Source organism: Micrasema longulum, unplaced genomic scaffold (assembly GCF_059751315.1).
Source record: "Micrasema longulum isolate JH-2025_06_02 unplaced genomic scaffold, ASM5975131v1 h1tg000284l, whole genome shotgun sequence".
Taxonomy (NCBI): domain Eukaryota; kingdom Metazoa; phylum Arthropoda; class Insecta; order Trichoptera; family Brachycentridae; genus Micrasema; species Micrasema longulum.
This window is the reverse complement of record NW_028277488.1, coordinates 569,783-585,715: the sequence shown is the minus strand read 5'-3', so window position 1 is coordinate 585,715 and position 15,933 is coordinate 569,783.

The window sequence follows — 15,933 nt, the reverse complement described above, 5'->3', positions numbered from 1 at the left end:
CTTTCCGAAACTTCTAGATGTAGGTTCTGCAGTGCAGATGAGGAAACACCTATGCACATTATATGTGAATGTGATGCTTTACATCATAAAGCGAGCCTCATCTTTGGGGGACCACTGGTTAAACCTGAGGATATTAAAGAACTCGCCCCCTACCTAATAGTATGATACTTTACGGATCTGGGCTTGGAGGGGGAGATTAAGCAAAATGTAAACTCTCGCCTTCCACACAGTAGCCAGGCTCTTTATAGACCTGGGCTTAGAGGGCGAGAACTATTCACGGGGACCCGTCACAATAGATCTTCACAGGTCGCAGTGACGACAGGAGCTTGAATAGCACTGACAAAACTGAACCGATTTTGTGTTTTTTTTGAGAAAGTGCATCACACACAGTTCGATCGACATGGGGCGATATACAAAATACATAATATAAAATTATACATACCAAAAAATATAATACAGACAAGTTATTTCATTATATATGTTGTAGTAAAGTTAAGATTGTGTATCTAAAACTTTTATTTATTTCTTTAATAATTTAATTTAGTAATTAATTTTGATAGTAAAAAAATATTTTTCAATAAAATAATAATAATGATACATTTATATGGTACAATATAAATTTTAATAATTTAGTAAACAGATAAATAAATATTTTTTTTCAATTAGAATAGTCAAAAAACAAAAATACAAATAAATTTAAAGATTTTTTTTGTAGAAACGTAAAAACTCCTTTCATTTTTAATTAGTATGAAATAATTTTTTTTTTTTGTTTTTCCTTTTTTATCCTATAAGTTTTTTTTTTCTCATTTACTCGTATATTCAAAATTATATAAATTCTAATAAATAAATAACTATAACAGTGTAAGTCACTCTCCAAGCACAAGAGTTAGTCCCTTTTTTAAGAGTTGCAGTTAAAACATTTAATAGATGTATTAAAGTAGATTCGCATAGATTAAAAAAAAAGGAACTATTTACGAAATATATTTGATTAATAAAATAAAAATAAAAAATTTAAGCATCACTATTAAGTTTCTTCAAAATTATTAATAATAAAAATTAACTACTTTGGACGACGTCACTAGCTTTTCCAAATTAACCATGATAGTGTGGTGATAAATTTAAAGTGATTCTAAACGAAAATATGAAACTTATTATTCATAGATGGCGCTTTTATAATTTTTTTATTGAAAAATGCCATTTTTACGTTTAATTTCAAAACTTGGTTTGCGGAAACTTAACACATTATTGATTGTCACAAATGCCATAACAATATAATTTCGGTCCTTTTCAAAAAATGATGTACAAAACAAAAAAAACGACAAGTTTTTTTTAAAGCGCCATCTATGAATAATTAGTTTCATATTTTCGATTAGCAAAACTCACCGTAGAAAACTTGTAATGTCACAAGCGGAGTAATTTTAAAACTACAAAACTAAATATTAAAAAAAATCATAGTGTTCGTAAAACGATAGATAATTTTTTTTATTATTTATTTTTTGACCACTGAACTTCTTCTCAATAAAGGGAAAAAAGCTTAAAAGAGTATAAATAAACATTATACTCTAAGGAAAAAAGTATGAACTACTGACATCTATTGTTATTAAAGCAAAGCTTTATAGTATCATCACCGGCCAATAGATAGACCACATTACAACAACAAGAACGGAATGGTAATGATGTCAATTAATTGTTGTGAAATAAATAAACTTTATTTTCGCTAAGTGGTGCATCGGACACCTGTCTCGATCGTTTGACATATGAAGGCAGTATGATTGGCTTTTAATCGGTTGGCAATTCTGCAGAAAATTATGCATTCCTCTAATCTACTTTTGTTTTAAAGCGATTACAGACTTACGGTAGAGATATTTTTCAATGATTTCTTATACACGGTGTTTCAGGGCCAGACCACGAAACTTCAGAGGAACATTCCTCATGGTGAGCTTTAAAAAAATCCTATTAAATATATTTTTTTTTTTTCAATATGATTTTTTTATAATTTGAAAATAGAGAAAATCTCTAATTTCTCGGACTGGTACCCCTTCTACAAACCCCTACCCCTGCCTTCCAAAAAAAAATGAAATAAAAAACGCATTTGACCAACGAAGCGATACGCACCAGACGCGGACAAAGAAAGCGGTTGGATAGACCAAAAAATAAAGGATTTAATCCATTTTGGGATTATAAAAAAAAATACCTATAAAAAGGTTTTGGAAAAAATATATATTAGGACTTTTTTAAAAGCATACCATGAGGATTGTTCCTCTGAAGTTTCGCGGTCTGGCACTAAACCACGCGTATATATCAATAATATCGTCATATTCTGACGCACCATTGACATATTAATATATAGACATGCCCTGCGCCATCAAAAATGATGACGCTTAACTAATGCCCAAACCCTCAGTCGTGCCCAACGCGTATTTAGTCGTTCTTCGACCGCCAGCTAGGCGTGACGTTTAGAATCGAAACAAAAATGCCTACTTGTGTCATAAAAACGTGTAAAAAAACCTTTTAGATTAACACTCTAAAAAGGATTGTGTAACCTTTCATTGGTAAATATTTGCTGACGAGAGATTAACAAAGCTTGAAACAATCATATATATTATTTATATTAAAACACAAATATTGTTTTTTGAAAACGAAAAACTACGCCTGGCGACGTAATTGCGAAGCTCTTCTTAGTTAGAGGGATGCTCTAATAGGAATACGTTTTTAATATTTAATAATCACCAATTGTGAATATTTTACCAATCTTGTATGTATTGTTTATTGTTTATGAACCACAGTAAATTAAATTAAATAAAAAAATTACCTGTGTTCATATTATCTTTACATTCTTAAAAATCTAGTGAAAATAAGTAAATGGGTCGAATCATAAGGAATTTAAGAAAAGAACCAGATTGGGATTCACCAAAAACAAACTTTTTTGTGTACCAAAAATAAGTATTCTCCAATTTTTTGTTGCATATGCATGCTCGTTGAATGCAGCCCGGGTAACCAATTTAGTATATATAAGTACGTTTTCGTATCACTACTTTAAAAAATATTTCACTATACAGGGCATGTCTATGCATAATATATCAATGTACCTCATATAAATCATTCCCGAAAGGTTCAATTTTAATTCGTTATGGAGACATTTGGATCTTACCGGTCGACGAGTAGCAGCTTTCTGCCAAAACGGATCAACAGATCTGAATTATAATGAAAAGGAAAATGAAGAAGAAGAAGAAGAAGAGTTGAGATAAGTGAAGTGGTTGGCGCGTTCACCTATTATTTTTGAGGTCCTGGGTTCAATTCCTGGTAGGATAAACGGGAAAATTGAGTTTGAAGGTTGTTAAAACTGCAATATTTCTTTGTTCCTGGATTGTAAGTCTAATCACCGTTCTTTCATTTAACAGGTAATGGAAACACGCTGTACTTGCATACAAATATTTAATAACATTTAGTAAAATGTTTGACTACAAATTTAACGCTTTAAATATTCATTATATTATTTAAATGAATATCTTTATTGCAACATTTGGATCTTTTTCTGTAAGTGTTCCAGGATTCTGTAATAACAAAAATATAATATAACAATAAACGGGTAATATAATAAATTGTTAAATTTGTCCTCTACCAATCATATTTATTATTTAATGCAACGTTTCCATTTTTGATTATTGAATCAGCATATTTCTCCGCCTCAAAAATAGATCGGCTAAATAAATATTATGCTGAAATAATAAAATTTGCTTTGCAAAATTGATTCAATACAGTCGAGCCCACTTCTGGACGAAAACAAACAATATGGCATTTTATATCGTGAACTTCGTGATAACTCACTTATCTGCTAAACTAACCAACTATTCTGCAAATATTTTTCAGAAATATAATTGCTCTCGTAAATAAGATAAAAGATACCCTCCACGAAGCTTGTGTAATGATTTGCAGGTCAAATTAGACATTTATTACGATTAATTTATTGTGTTGGTACATTATAACTCTGCGTACGCGTACGTCAGAATATGCCATTTATTAAACATATATATATAGGCAGATTTAACTTGTTGATATGAGGGTTTTCAGATAAAATGGAGTTGTATATTTTTTGTGACATGTGTTTTGAAAATATTTTCATGTTAAATATGGCTTTTAACGAACTAACATATTATTCCGAAGAGATAAAAATGGACACTGTTTTGAGTATTTCCAAATGTTTGCAGACAGGCTGGATTTCCTCTCTAGGGAGTTATTTAGATCTAAATTTGTTGTAACAGAGAGACAAATATAAAATATCTATCCAAGAAAAACATTTAACAAAAAAATATAGTTAATTACAATTTCCAATACAAATTTATAACAAGTACAATAACAAAACCCCATCAAAAACCTGATGTTACCAATTCAATTACAGAAAGGGGATTCTTACAATGAGGAAGTTTAGTGTCTTTTTTTAATGTTTTAACAGAATATTAAACTAAGCCTACTTTTTTTCAATTTTATTTTTATATATCGAATTATCAGCCCTGTGATTTCTGTAATAACTCCGCGTATGACGTCAGAGGTTGTTCTCTGACAGTTCTTCCGATTGGTTCGTTTACGGCGACCAAACCGGTTATCCTTCAAAGCTCTCATATCATTGGATGGTTCATGTGAACCAGTGACGTCATTCAAAGAAGTGCCTTTTTATTATTTTTTTCGTACATTTTCAAGAAATTTTGACGTACCATTTAGTGCTCTAGTTTTTAGTATCCAATTTCCCGTAGGGCTGAAGTTTCTTATTAGATTCACAAAGATATCACAAAGAAATTTTAATATTCGCGTTAAAGAACATATGAGGTGTCTTCACAATAATAATTTCTCCAAATTCGCAAATCACCTAATCAATTCAAATCATGACTTTAATAAAAATACAGGAGTTAAAATCTTACCAACAAATAATAAAGGGTTGAAAGTTGAAAGTAAATAATATGGAAATATTTCACATTAGGAAAACTTTTTTTAAAAAATGTTCCTTTGATCGATAGTCAAACAACCTTTCAATATAATCCTTTATACGATGTTCCACTGTAATGGTCACCTTAAACCTAATAAGTTCACCCCCTCCATCCTAGTTATTTACCGTGCGGCGGCCTCCGTGGTGTAGTGGTCAAGACGCTTGATTCACGCACGGAAGGTTCCGGGTTCGATTCCCTGTGAGAACACAAAAACTAAAATGTGATTTTTCTCAAGCCTGGGTGCTCTGTGATGTAATTCATCACTGTAATTAGGCCTCCTGGCCTGTTGTGGTGCAAAAAAATTGTAATGTAATGTAAAAATCCATCCCCTCCACCTTTTCGAACTTTTTCTCAAACTACAAATAATATTTTCATAATTTAATCAGTGCATGTTTGTCCTAATCAATGCATCTGCTTATTAAAATGCATGTCGTGTTGGTTTTATATGTTTGTGCAACAACTATGGTGAAGGTGTATAGTGGGTTGTGCATGTTGGTTTAATTGGTGTCCTGAAATCCGTAGACATAGACAAGTCGGTAAGTGGTTATATACAAATATTTAATTACATTTAGTAATAAATCATTTGATTGTTAACCTTGTATTTTTGTAAAGTTGTTTATATTTTATTTGTACAAATTATTGAATCAAGTCAAGTAAGTCATTTTGTTTTGCGTTCATAATATTACAACGTATGACTTAGAACGAGAAAATTAGTAGAGACGAGAAAGTTTATTTTTTTTTAATGAGAACAGAGATAAATTAAGACATTTTCCAAATTACCGGTTCAATTTAAAATGAATCACCATTGAAATTTAAATGTAAGCCAGATGGTGAAATCTGAGAAATTATCGTTTTGACACGCGATATCTTCTCAATTATCAATGCTAACTAACAGATTTCTCAATCAATTAATCAGTTTAAAAAATACGTAAAAAACTAGATTTTATGATTGTGTTTTGAGCTGGCAATAAGACATAAAAAACAACAAAAAATATCGTAAGTAAGTACTAAAAAATGATGCCATCAATAGGGAAATATCACTTTTTTGAACATTTTTAAAGTAAAAAGGTCTATGAAATATTGTCAAGTAAATTTTTTTTTTGTTACTTATTAGTAGCATAAAAAAAAAATTAACTCCCGCAAAAACGGTCATTCCATTGGCCACGCCCCTAATACGTCACGATTCATGTTTATTTGTACCTGACCATTCAAATTTGTTTAGAGCATAGTCACGAATCTTAACGTCATAACAACTAAGGCCAAATACGTCGCGTTTTTCTATGAAAACATTTCTCCACAATATCCATTATGTTTCCAAAAATAAAACTAATTATTTTTAATCCATTTCATATATTTTTATCGGTATTCGTATTATGCGACATTTCCCTATTGTAGTATAAATGAAAAACTGTTAGAAGTTAGTGAAATTAAATATTTGACAGTGAGTACAGAAGAATTATATATTTATATATATATATATATATAAAAAGATACGCAGTCCTTTGGGAGGCAATTAGAAATGTGGTTTCTAAATGTGGCAATCAGAAAAAACAAAATTTTAATGCTAAATTTTAGTGCTAATTTTAAGAAATAAATTCGACTTTAGTGCTTAATTCGATTTTAGTGCTAAATTTTAAGAAATAAATTCGACTTAATGTTTTGTCCATGTTCTCATATCTGTACTTAAGATAACCATCCATTCATATGCCAACACCTTAGATAAGAATAAAAACCCCCTGCTCTAAGTTTCACTGATTAATCTGTTTATTTTTTGTTTAGATTCGATGACATTGTGAACAATATTCTGTGTTTATTATATTAGTTTTATATCACCCGTCGATGGGAGGAGTGCTCTCCCGAAACTATAGTTGTGTTCTTGTAAAATAATAAAATTGTGTAACACTGATAACAAAGTTTTATTTTCATAATTATTTATAATGTTAAGTACATCATTGTACACACAAGTTCTCCTGGTTGGTTCCTGGTAGCCGGAAATGTCACTAAAGCTTTAAAAATATGCTAGGCTGACGGTTGGTTCTGTAACTAGTGTCTCGGACTTACAAACCAAAGGTCCGTGGTTCGAAACTCACTCTACCCTAACTTGATTCCCATTTTCTAATAGTGAGTTATTTAAAACTCGTTGAAAATGGCACTCAAAATTGAATATTTGGGTAAATCATAAGAACGCAAATATTTTCAAATGATTTACAAAAAAATAAAAAATTCATGATTTACCAAAAAACTGAAAAAATCTTTATTTTAAATGACTGTAATCTACATAATAATATGATAATTATTTCTTATTTCTTCAATTCCTATGAAAATACAACGACGTCATGACGTAGGCTGACAATATGCTCAAGTATTATTTATTAATTATTACCCACTTATCTAATAAACGCTCAATAAATAAAGATCTTAAACAAGATTCAAAAGCAGAGCAAATAATGAGTAAGAAACTGAGATTGAGCATATCGAGGCTTTACTGACAAAATGCGATAAGTCATTAAAACAAGTTCTGAGATAATCGCATTTAAATATTTTTTGTTATTTCAACGTATTATTTTTCTCGCAATTTTCTTTTATTTTAATTTCAACTTAATGCATTCTGTCAGTATAGCCTCGATATACAGTGTGTGTTATATACAAAGCACCTACCTACATAAATGAGTGAATAAAAACCGGAAGTTTATTGCAATGGGAAGATAACATTGATCTTCAATTTTATCTACAAAGTAAAATTAAGTTTTCTGTTTGAACAATACAATATGTAGGTAATAGGTATATATTTTTTTTTCGAACATGTTAAATTTCGGGTAACTGACGAAGAAGCTCTAAATTTTAAGACAAATATAATATAAAATATATATATATATATTCGGCCCCGGGTTGCGATTACAAACTCTATCTTCATCGGTACATATAGATACGGTAGAAAGTAAAACCTATTTTTATGTACGAAAATGTTAGGACTTTGTGAAAATTTTAAGTATCTTCTTCGGTAACGTATAATTAAAGATATAATGAAAAAAAAATCTATGCATATTCTATTTTTCATGCAAAATACTTTATTTTAATTATTAGATCAAATTGACGATAAATGTTAACTTTCCATTGGAATACGAACCCAGAGCCTCGATTATGAACGCTATCTTTATCGGTACATATCGACACGGCATAAACTAACATCGATATTTATGTAGGAAAATGTGTATATTTATATTAAAATTCAATATTTCTTCGTCGGCAACCTGTAATTGAACAATTTTAGAAAGGAAAAAAAAAATCTTTATTTTTCATACAGTAAACAATGTAAATAATTTTTAACGATATGAAGAACATTTTACAGGAGGCAATATAGAAGTCAAGGCATCCACAGGGCTTATGACCTGTCATTGGCTGGTTTAAGTGGCCACTTTACACACTGTGTAACATTCACAATTTAAAAAAAAATCAGGCGTTGCCTAGTATGTAGGTGAAATAATTTAATCACATGAATCTCACCCGCAACAATAAAAGTTTCAGCTCTTCAGCTATAAAAACGTCAGAAGAATAGCAAACTTATTTTTTAAATACAAAGGCAAAAAAATATGAAAATGTGTTTTTTGTCTTCGTTGCGTGAAATTTCTATTGTTATGGTCAAAATTACGAGTTTGGCTATGTCTGTTGTAATTTGACAGGCAGTGGTGGATTTGCAGTCTCGGCCGCCCCAGGACGTGTATTACCAGCCGCCTATTTTAAGTGTAGTGATTCTGAGGTTATCCCGACCATTTTTTTGCTGCATCTCTTCACCTGTATTGGCCTCGCCAGGAAATAGCTTACGCTTCCGATTGCGTCGAAAATCTCTTTCATATTCCTGTGCTTAGAACAGTTTTTTGTTATCTCGTGTTTCTCCAATAAAATGTAGTAGTACATCATACAGTTCTATGACAATAATGATGTCATTTTCCACAAAAGTTTTTTACTTGTCAAGTTGGTGTGATTCAGTAAAAATCTCCAAAAAACAGTCATGAAAGCCGTTTCAAGACGTTCCAGTTTCAAACGAATACCTCTTGCTTCGCATATCATGGTTCTCTTCTGTTGTTCGTCATTTTTAATGGAGACTAACGCACCATGGATTTATTCCACGATTCGCGTAAACTTTTGCATGCATATGCACGAGCTGACCAACGAGTCTTTGATAGACTTTTGACGGTAAAATGAGCTTGAATGAGTTCCAAACGCTGAATTGACGCTGCAAAAAAACATGTATAACTCTTTCGTATATGTAAAACGCCTTCCCCGCGCACGCCCGTATTTTATTATTATAATACTTTTTGCCACGTTTGGCCGCCCTAAATAGCTGGCTGCCCAAGGCCTGGGCCTACTGGGCCTTAGGGCAAACTAAACACCCGACTTCTGCTCCATTAAACATAGGTTCCGGAGCTTATCTTGTATTCGGTGGGAAATAGTGTTTATCGTTGTATACGCTAAAGCCAGCGGTTTCCTCGCTTTATACTACTACGACTCCCTGAAAAAAAAATCTGCGCCCCCCTATCTTTTATTTCTAAATTTTTTATAATACTACAGATACGTTTTAAATAATCAAAACTTTATTACAGCAAAAAACGGCACATCACAATTAACAGAATAATAACAAGGTTTCGCTATATCATATACGTTCATGTATATTTATTTTGGAGGATGGTTCATAATTTAAAAAATGAATGAGAGGGTTGTTGTTGTTTATCAGCACCAAGTTTATCAAATCTTAGAAGCAATGTGGAGAATGCCACTCATATTTCCTTTTCGACTACTATCCTGGCTTGATATTTGGTTTTCATTGCAGCCAGTGCCGAATGCATAAATAAGACGTTACAAACGTACCTGCATTTCTTTGCAATACAAATATTCACAATCTCCGCTAAGATTTACCCAAAATTATATAATTCCATCAATTTCTTTTTTTTTATTTGGCGTCACCCAGGTCACCCCTTGCATAGTCTGCGCCTTTCCTTTGAGGCGCGCCTCCCAGGTTGGAAACCGCTGTGCTAAGCAAATGTGAAGCAATGCGAAAGGGCGCGATGTACGGCTTTTAATTCAGAATAAGTAAATTAAAATAAATCATTCAAATCTGTCAATATGTTGTTATTGGTGGCTTATGTTCAAACTTTGCTTCTATACCATCAGGAGTGCCCCAAGGCTCATACCTCGGGCCACTCCTTTTCAATGTCTATATTTATGATACCGGTCAATGTTTCAAATTCGCACAATTTAGTCTTTTTGTCGATGATGATGAGACAGTATAAATATTCAAGAAGACCTTAATAGATTAAACACATATTGTATTAAAAACAGATTGTCTATTAACATTAAAAAGTGTCAGCAAATTTATTTCTACTGCAGTCGTTCTAAAAAAGTAAACTTTTCATTTAAAATCTACGATTTGATTATAAATTCTTTTTCGAAAGTCCGTGACCTTGGTGTTATACTTGATAGTAAACTTACATTTAACATACATATTGAAAATACTGTAGAAAAAGCGTAAAAAATGTTAGGGTTTGTCTTACGATCAACCAAACCTTTTACGAGAACTGACGCATTAAGAAATATTTTTTTCCCCCTCTTCTTCTGTACTCATAATAAAATGTGAAATCTATAATTGGTCTTACTTTTATGAAATGTTTTCTAGTACCTTGATTTTGTTAAAAAGACTGTGTGATTTCCATAATAAATAAATAAATAAGCGACATAAACAGTTAGTCCATTTTACTCTCTTATGCGTTTTGCACGGCAATGATGATTTCTTGAACACGATTTCAAATTTTGCATATAATGAAGCGTCATATTTATTTATTTATAACTCAGTGAAAAAAAGTGGATTCGTTGCATTTTTTTTGGATCGATAAATTTGCTATTATGTACTCGTATATGATATAGTCGGCCTCGGGGTGTAGTGGTCAGCGCATACCCTTACCATGCATGAGGTCTTGGGTTCGATTCCCGGGATGATTGACATACAATATTTTTTAAAACAATGTGTTTTTACACTAGAATATTTCATAGTCCCTCGACTGGCACCTGGGCTGGTATTCCAAACGCTCTTGTGGCTGTATTTTTCGTGTATTTACATACAAAATACACGAGAAAAACTGTTTCCTCGTGCCACGAGAGTGGTTCAGGATAGCACCCCCGAAGTTTAAGACTGATCATCTTACCCTCATGTAACAAATATAGTTAAGATACGCTGCGATTGGTTTACCAATGTAGTTCCCTATGCACCATTAGACGCGGAAAGGGAATTATATAATTATACGATATTTTCACTGGAAACTGTCACTATTTCATCAAACTACAATAAAAAATATAATTGAATTTTGTAAGAATATTTATTTCTCCAAAATGAAAACTTTTATGATGCATATTTAACCAATTTCTTATTCAGCCTCGCGCAATACGGATATTACGCACGGGAATCAAATACACGCGAGCGCCATTTTGAGAAGCTTTCCTCCGTAATAAACGTGTTTACCTTGAACGTGGAATATTTTACATAATAGTTTGTATTCAGCTTGCGGCTGTATGCTTCTGCTGCCTGTTTCTGTTTCTGGTTAACTAACTCCTTACTTTAGACATTTTGTTTCACAAGTAAACAACTGTTAGTCCAAAATTACTCAGGTATTCATAATCGATGGCATTGTTATGAATTACGAAAGCGATGCCACCATTGCAGTCTCCAAGTAATTAACAATATCAAATGTAAAAAAACGTTCCCATTTTTTTATGAATCATATTCAATAACCTGTGAAATCGTCTGATAATCCTGAAAATTAAAACAAGAAAAAGCCGATTCCCAAAACGAGGCAATAAGTTTTAATTTTTTATTTACTTAACTGGGAAAGAATGAAAAAAAATCTTCACTAAATTGTGAAAAAAATATCATTATTTCGTTGTTGGACAGAACCGTGCGTTGAAAAGATTTGTCTTTTTTTTTAAATGGCATTTTTCAATGTAGGCGTTCGCTTTTGCATGATATAACCATTGAGTTATAACTAGAGTAAGCATGAGCGTTTGAAATATGCTCCCTCAACCTGCGGCCAGTTGGCATATGTTTGATAGAACGAACTTTAGACTGTTGCGAGCGTTTCCCGGCTACTTTTCTCCTCGAAATTACTAAAATGCCTATAAGTACGCAAAGATACTGCACAAATCAATTTGAAAAAGCGATGGTATAACCTTTCACCGGTAAGTAATGTTCTTACCTTAATAAATACTTGTTTAAAATAGCTATTTTGATGTCAAAACGTCTTGTTAATATGTTACCGATTTGTGAGATATCTCCTGTATCTGTCCTGCTTCCTGTTCAGTCAGTCGGGCGTACAGTGAAACGATTAACAAAGGTGACGCGTATGCGGAAAGGAGCGACATACTAAATATAACTTACAGTAGACCGATGTAAACGGTCCGTGCTTTTTACTGGACTACGTGTTTTGCTTGCCAAAGTCGACGAGATATGACGTGACGACACTCGTTTCCTCCGCTGATCATTCCCTTTTCTTTGGGGACGACTTTTTAGCTCGGATTTATATGGAGTGTCATCTCTTTATATTATATCTCAATTAATAAAACAGTTAATTTAATGCATCTGTTGGTTAAACGTTATTTTAAATCCGCTTGCTAAATATTGTCAATTGGCTTTAGTTATTTTGTTAATAATTCTAGTAAAAATAACCTCGGTTACGGCATGTATCGCTTGAATTCGGGTGCTTTGCAGAGATCATAATATATATTGTGTATTATCTATTTAGTTCAGTGCCGAAAATCGACGTTTATTATGAATGTAAATAATACAATGTGGTTTGTTTGCAAAACAGTGAAAGAGGTACAATTAAGTCAAATTAGGTGTAATACAATTAAGTTCATTTAAATTCAAATTAAATTATAGGCAAACATATTAGATACTGTCTATAGTCACTGGGTATATTAAATACCTGATCTGAGGTAGGGAGAATTTATTTATTTTTATATATTATAATACAGCATATCGAGTCTAATGTAAATTAGAATATTAATTTAGTAATGTAAATTTGGAATCTATTAAAGGTGAAATCATATTTAAAAATATAAAAAATCTTAAGAAAATGGTGGAACTAAAAAAAATCTAACTGTCAAAGTATATGAAACTGAAAAAGTCCAAGTAGGTAAAAACTGCTAGAAAAAAAAAAAATCCAGTAAAATATTATAATATATGAAATTTGAGAAAATATTACTTTTTTTAATTACGACACACTGACAAAAAAAATATGAAATCAAACACTAATCACAATTTTGTATATCTTTAACTTTTTATTTTATTTTCTTTTAAATATTTTTTGAATTTGAATTATATAAATCAAACTTTTATTTTATTGGTTGGTTGGAAGAAATTATCAGTTGGCAATAAGCCCGCCAATGTACAATTTACATTGGGTAAATAAAAATATGTACAATAAACCCTTAATTGCATTTTTTAAAATGGGAAGGAGCCAGTTGGAGCAGCAATTAAGGCTTTTAAAGCCACTCTTTTGTACGAGTTTTAAATTTGGTTTTAGCCATAATATGGTAATAAAGACGCGGTTACAAAGACAATAGAATATTGTTCTGTCCTAGGATACGACCTATTGTCCACGTGTAAAAAGCAATTTTATATGACAGGACATCGTTTCGAGATATTATCAGAGATAGACGAGGCGGCTTACTCCGCAGGATAATTATTACCCCCACCTCCGAGCGCGGCCGCATTGTCCTCGTATAAACGCGAACGGATAGAATCGTAAGACAATAGTGACTTGCTCGACGTGTACATGTTGCTCCCGCGCATTCTCAATTCCGAATATCAGATGAAAAATGCCTCTTTATTATTTATTTCATCCTCCAACAATTCCAATACATCTTGATTTAAAAGAAATAATATTTTTCGTGAACTCGCTCGTAAGAAACGTCGCCATGTATTCATTTTCGCGATGCTCACGTAAGAACAACGGCCGTCAATACTCTTGTAAGCTGGGTAATTTCTACCACTGTGCCTAGGCATAACTTTATATCAGTAGACTTAATTCTCGGAGTAATAGTACGCCACTGGCTAATAGATTCGCCCATACGGACAAAAACAATTCTTCGATTATCAATCGCGAAGTTAGCTACAGCTTACAGCTATACAACAGGCCGTAGGTACTCAGATCGAGAATGGGGAAGTTGAGTGTTTTTTAATTTATTTTTTATTTGTCAATAGACTTTTGAACTAAGCCAATTTTTTTATATTTTATATATCGTACTATCAGCGCTATGATTATTTAAAAAATGTATTTCTGAAATAACTCCGCCTGTGACGTCATAGGTTCTCTTCCGCTTACTCTCGATCAGGGCCCCGATGACAATGGGAAGTTAACAGAGTTATCTTCGACTGTCTATAAAGAAAAACCGATATTTGTGTACGAAAATAAGTATATTTGCTTGAACATTTAAAGTATCGTCGTCGGTAACGTATAATTTAACATGTTTAGAAGAAAAAAATGTATGCGTATTCTGCTTTTCGTACAGAAAACTTCATTTGACTTTGTAGATAAAATTGAAGATAAATTATAACCTTCCATTGTAATCTGGGCTTAGTTCTGCACATTGGTTCATTGACAGGGAGCAAACCGCAAATCTTCAATAAATCTCTTATCATTGGTTGATTCATATGAACCAGTGACGTCGTTTAAAATAGTTGGTTCTTATAAAAAATATTTAAAAATTCGTACATTTTCAGGAAACATTGCCGTACAATTTAATGCTTTATTTTTTACCGCGCGAAGAAAACATTTATTTTATCCAATTTCCCGTAGGGCTGAAGTTCCGCATTGCAAGCGCAAACCAAAACCGTCCGTTACACGTAACTAATCCAACATTTTTAAACGCTATTGTATTATACTATTGACCGAAAGGCATTTCTGTAAGCGGGAGCGAATTATTACTATTTTGGTTTATAAGTAAGGCCTTTAAAATCTGTCACTTATTGTCGGTAGTTATTTGTAAATGTACTATAAGAAAACAATTTCGCTTATAAAATAAATTACCTACATATACACACGTGCATTAAAACAATGCAAAGCAATAAAAATAATATCTTGGCCATTTATTTTTTAAACGTTTTATTTGCAACAAAGATACCTACAGTTAATAATTTACGATGAAACCGCAAGTTGTTAGTTTGATAGTCCCCGAAGAAAATTTTTACGACTTGCACAATAAAAATATCTTCATTTTTTATTTTAACCGTGTTTACGTTGTGATTTTTCGTTTTATGCGAATGAAATAAAACGAACCATTTTCACGTACGATAATTATTACTTTTCAATATACCTACATCACGCCGTTTCTCCGTAGGATAAGGCAAAGAAAATGAAACGCTATATCGCACCTTTAGAACGAAAACGACGAACGAACGAAATTTTGGAGCGCGTTGGAAAAGTGTGAAGTAAACAATAAACTTATACGTGCAGTATCCTCTTCTCTATGAGGAGAGTTCAGCGTTAATGGGGGATTCACATCTTGGTTTGCGATCTCAAAAGGCGTGAAACAGTGATGTGTAATGTCACCATGGTTGTTTAATTTATACATGGACAACTGTATGAAAGAGATAGAATGTATGGGTATTGGAGCAAAAATTTATCATTTTTCCGTAAGCTGCTTGCTAGAATATTTTATAGTCCCTAGACTGGTACCTGATACGTAAGACTGATCATCTTACCTTCATGTGACAAAAAAATATTGAGATATGCTGCGATTGGTTTACCAATGCAGTGCCTTATGCACCATTAGGTGCGGAAAGGGAATGATGATGGTGACAATATATTTAACTGAAATAATATATTTTTTTATGTTTAACCATCTATCATGTTTTTTTTGTACTTAATAACGTACTTATTTAATTTCATGTAATTATTAGAAC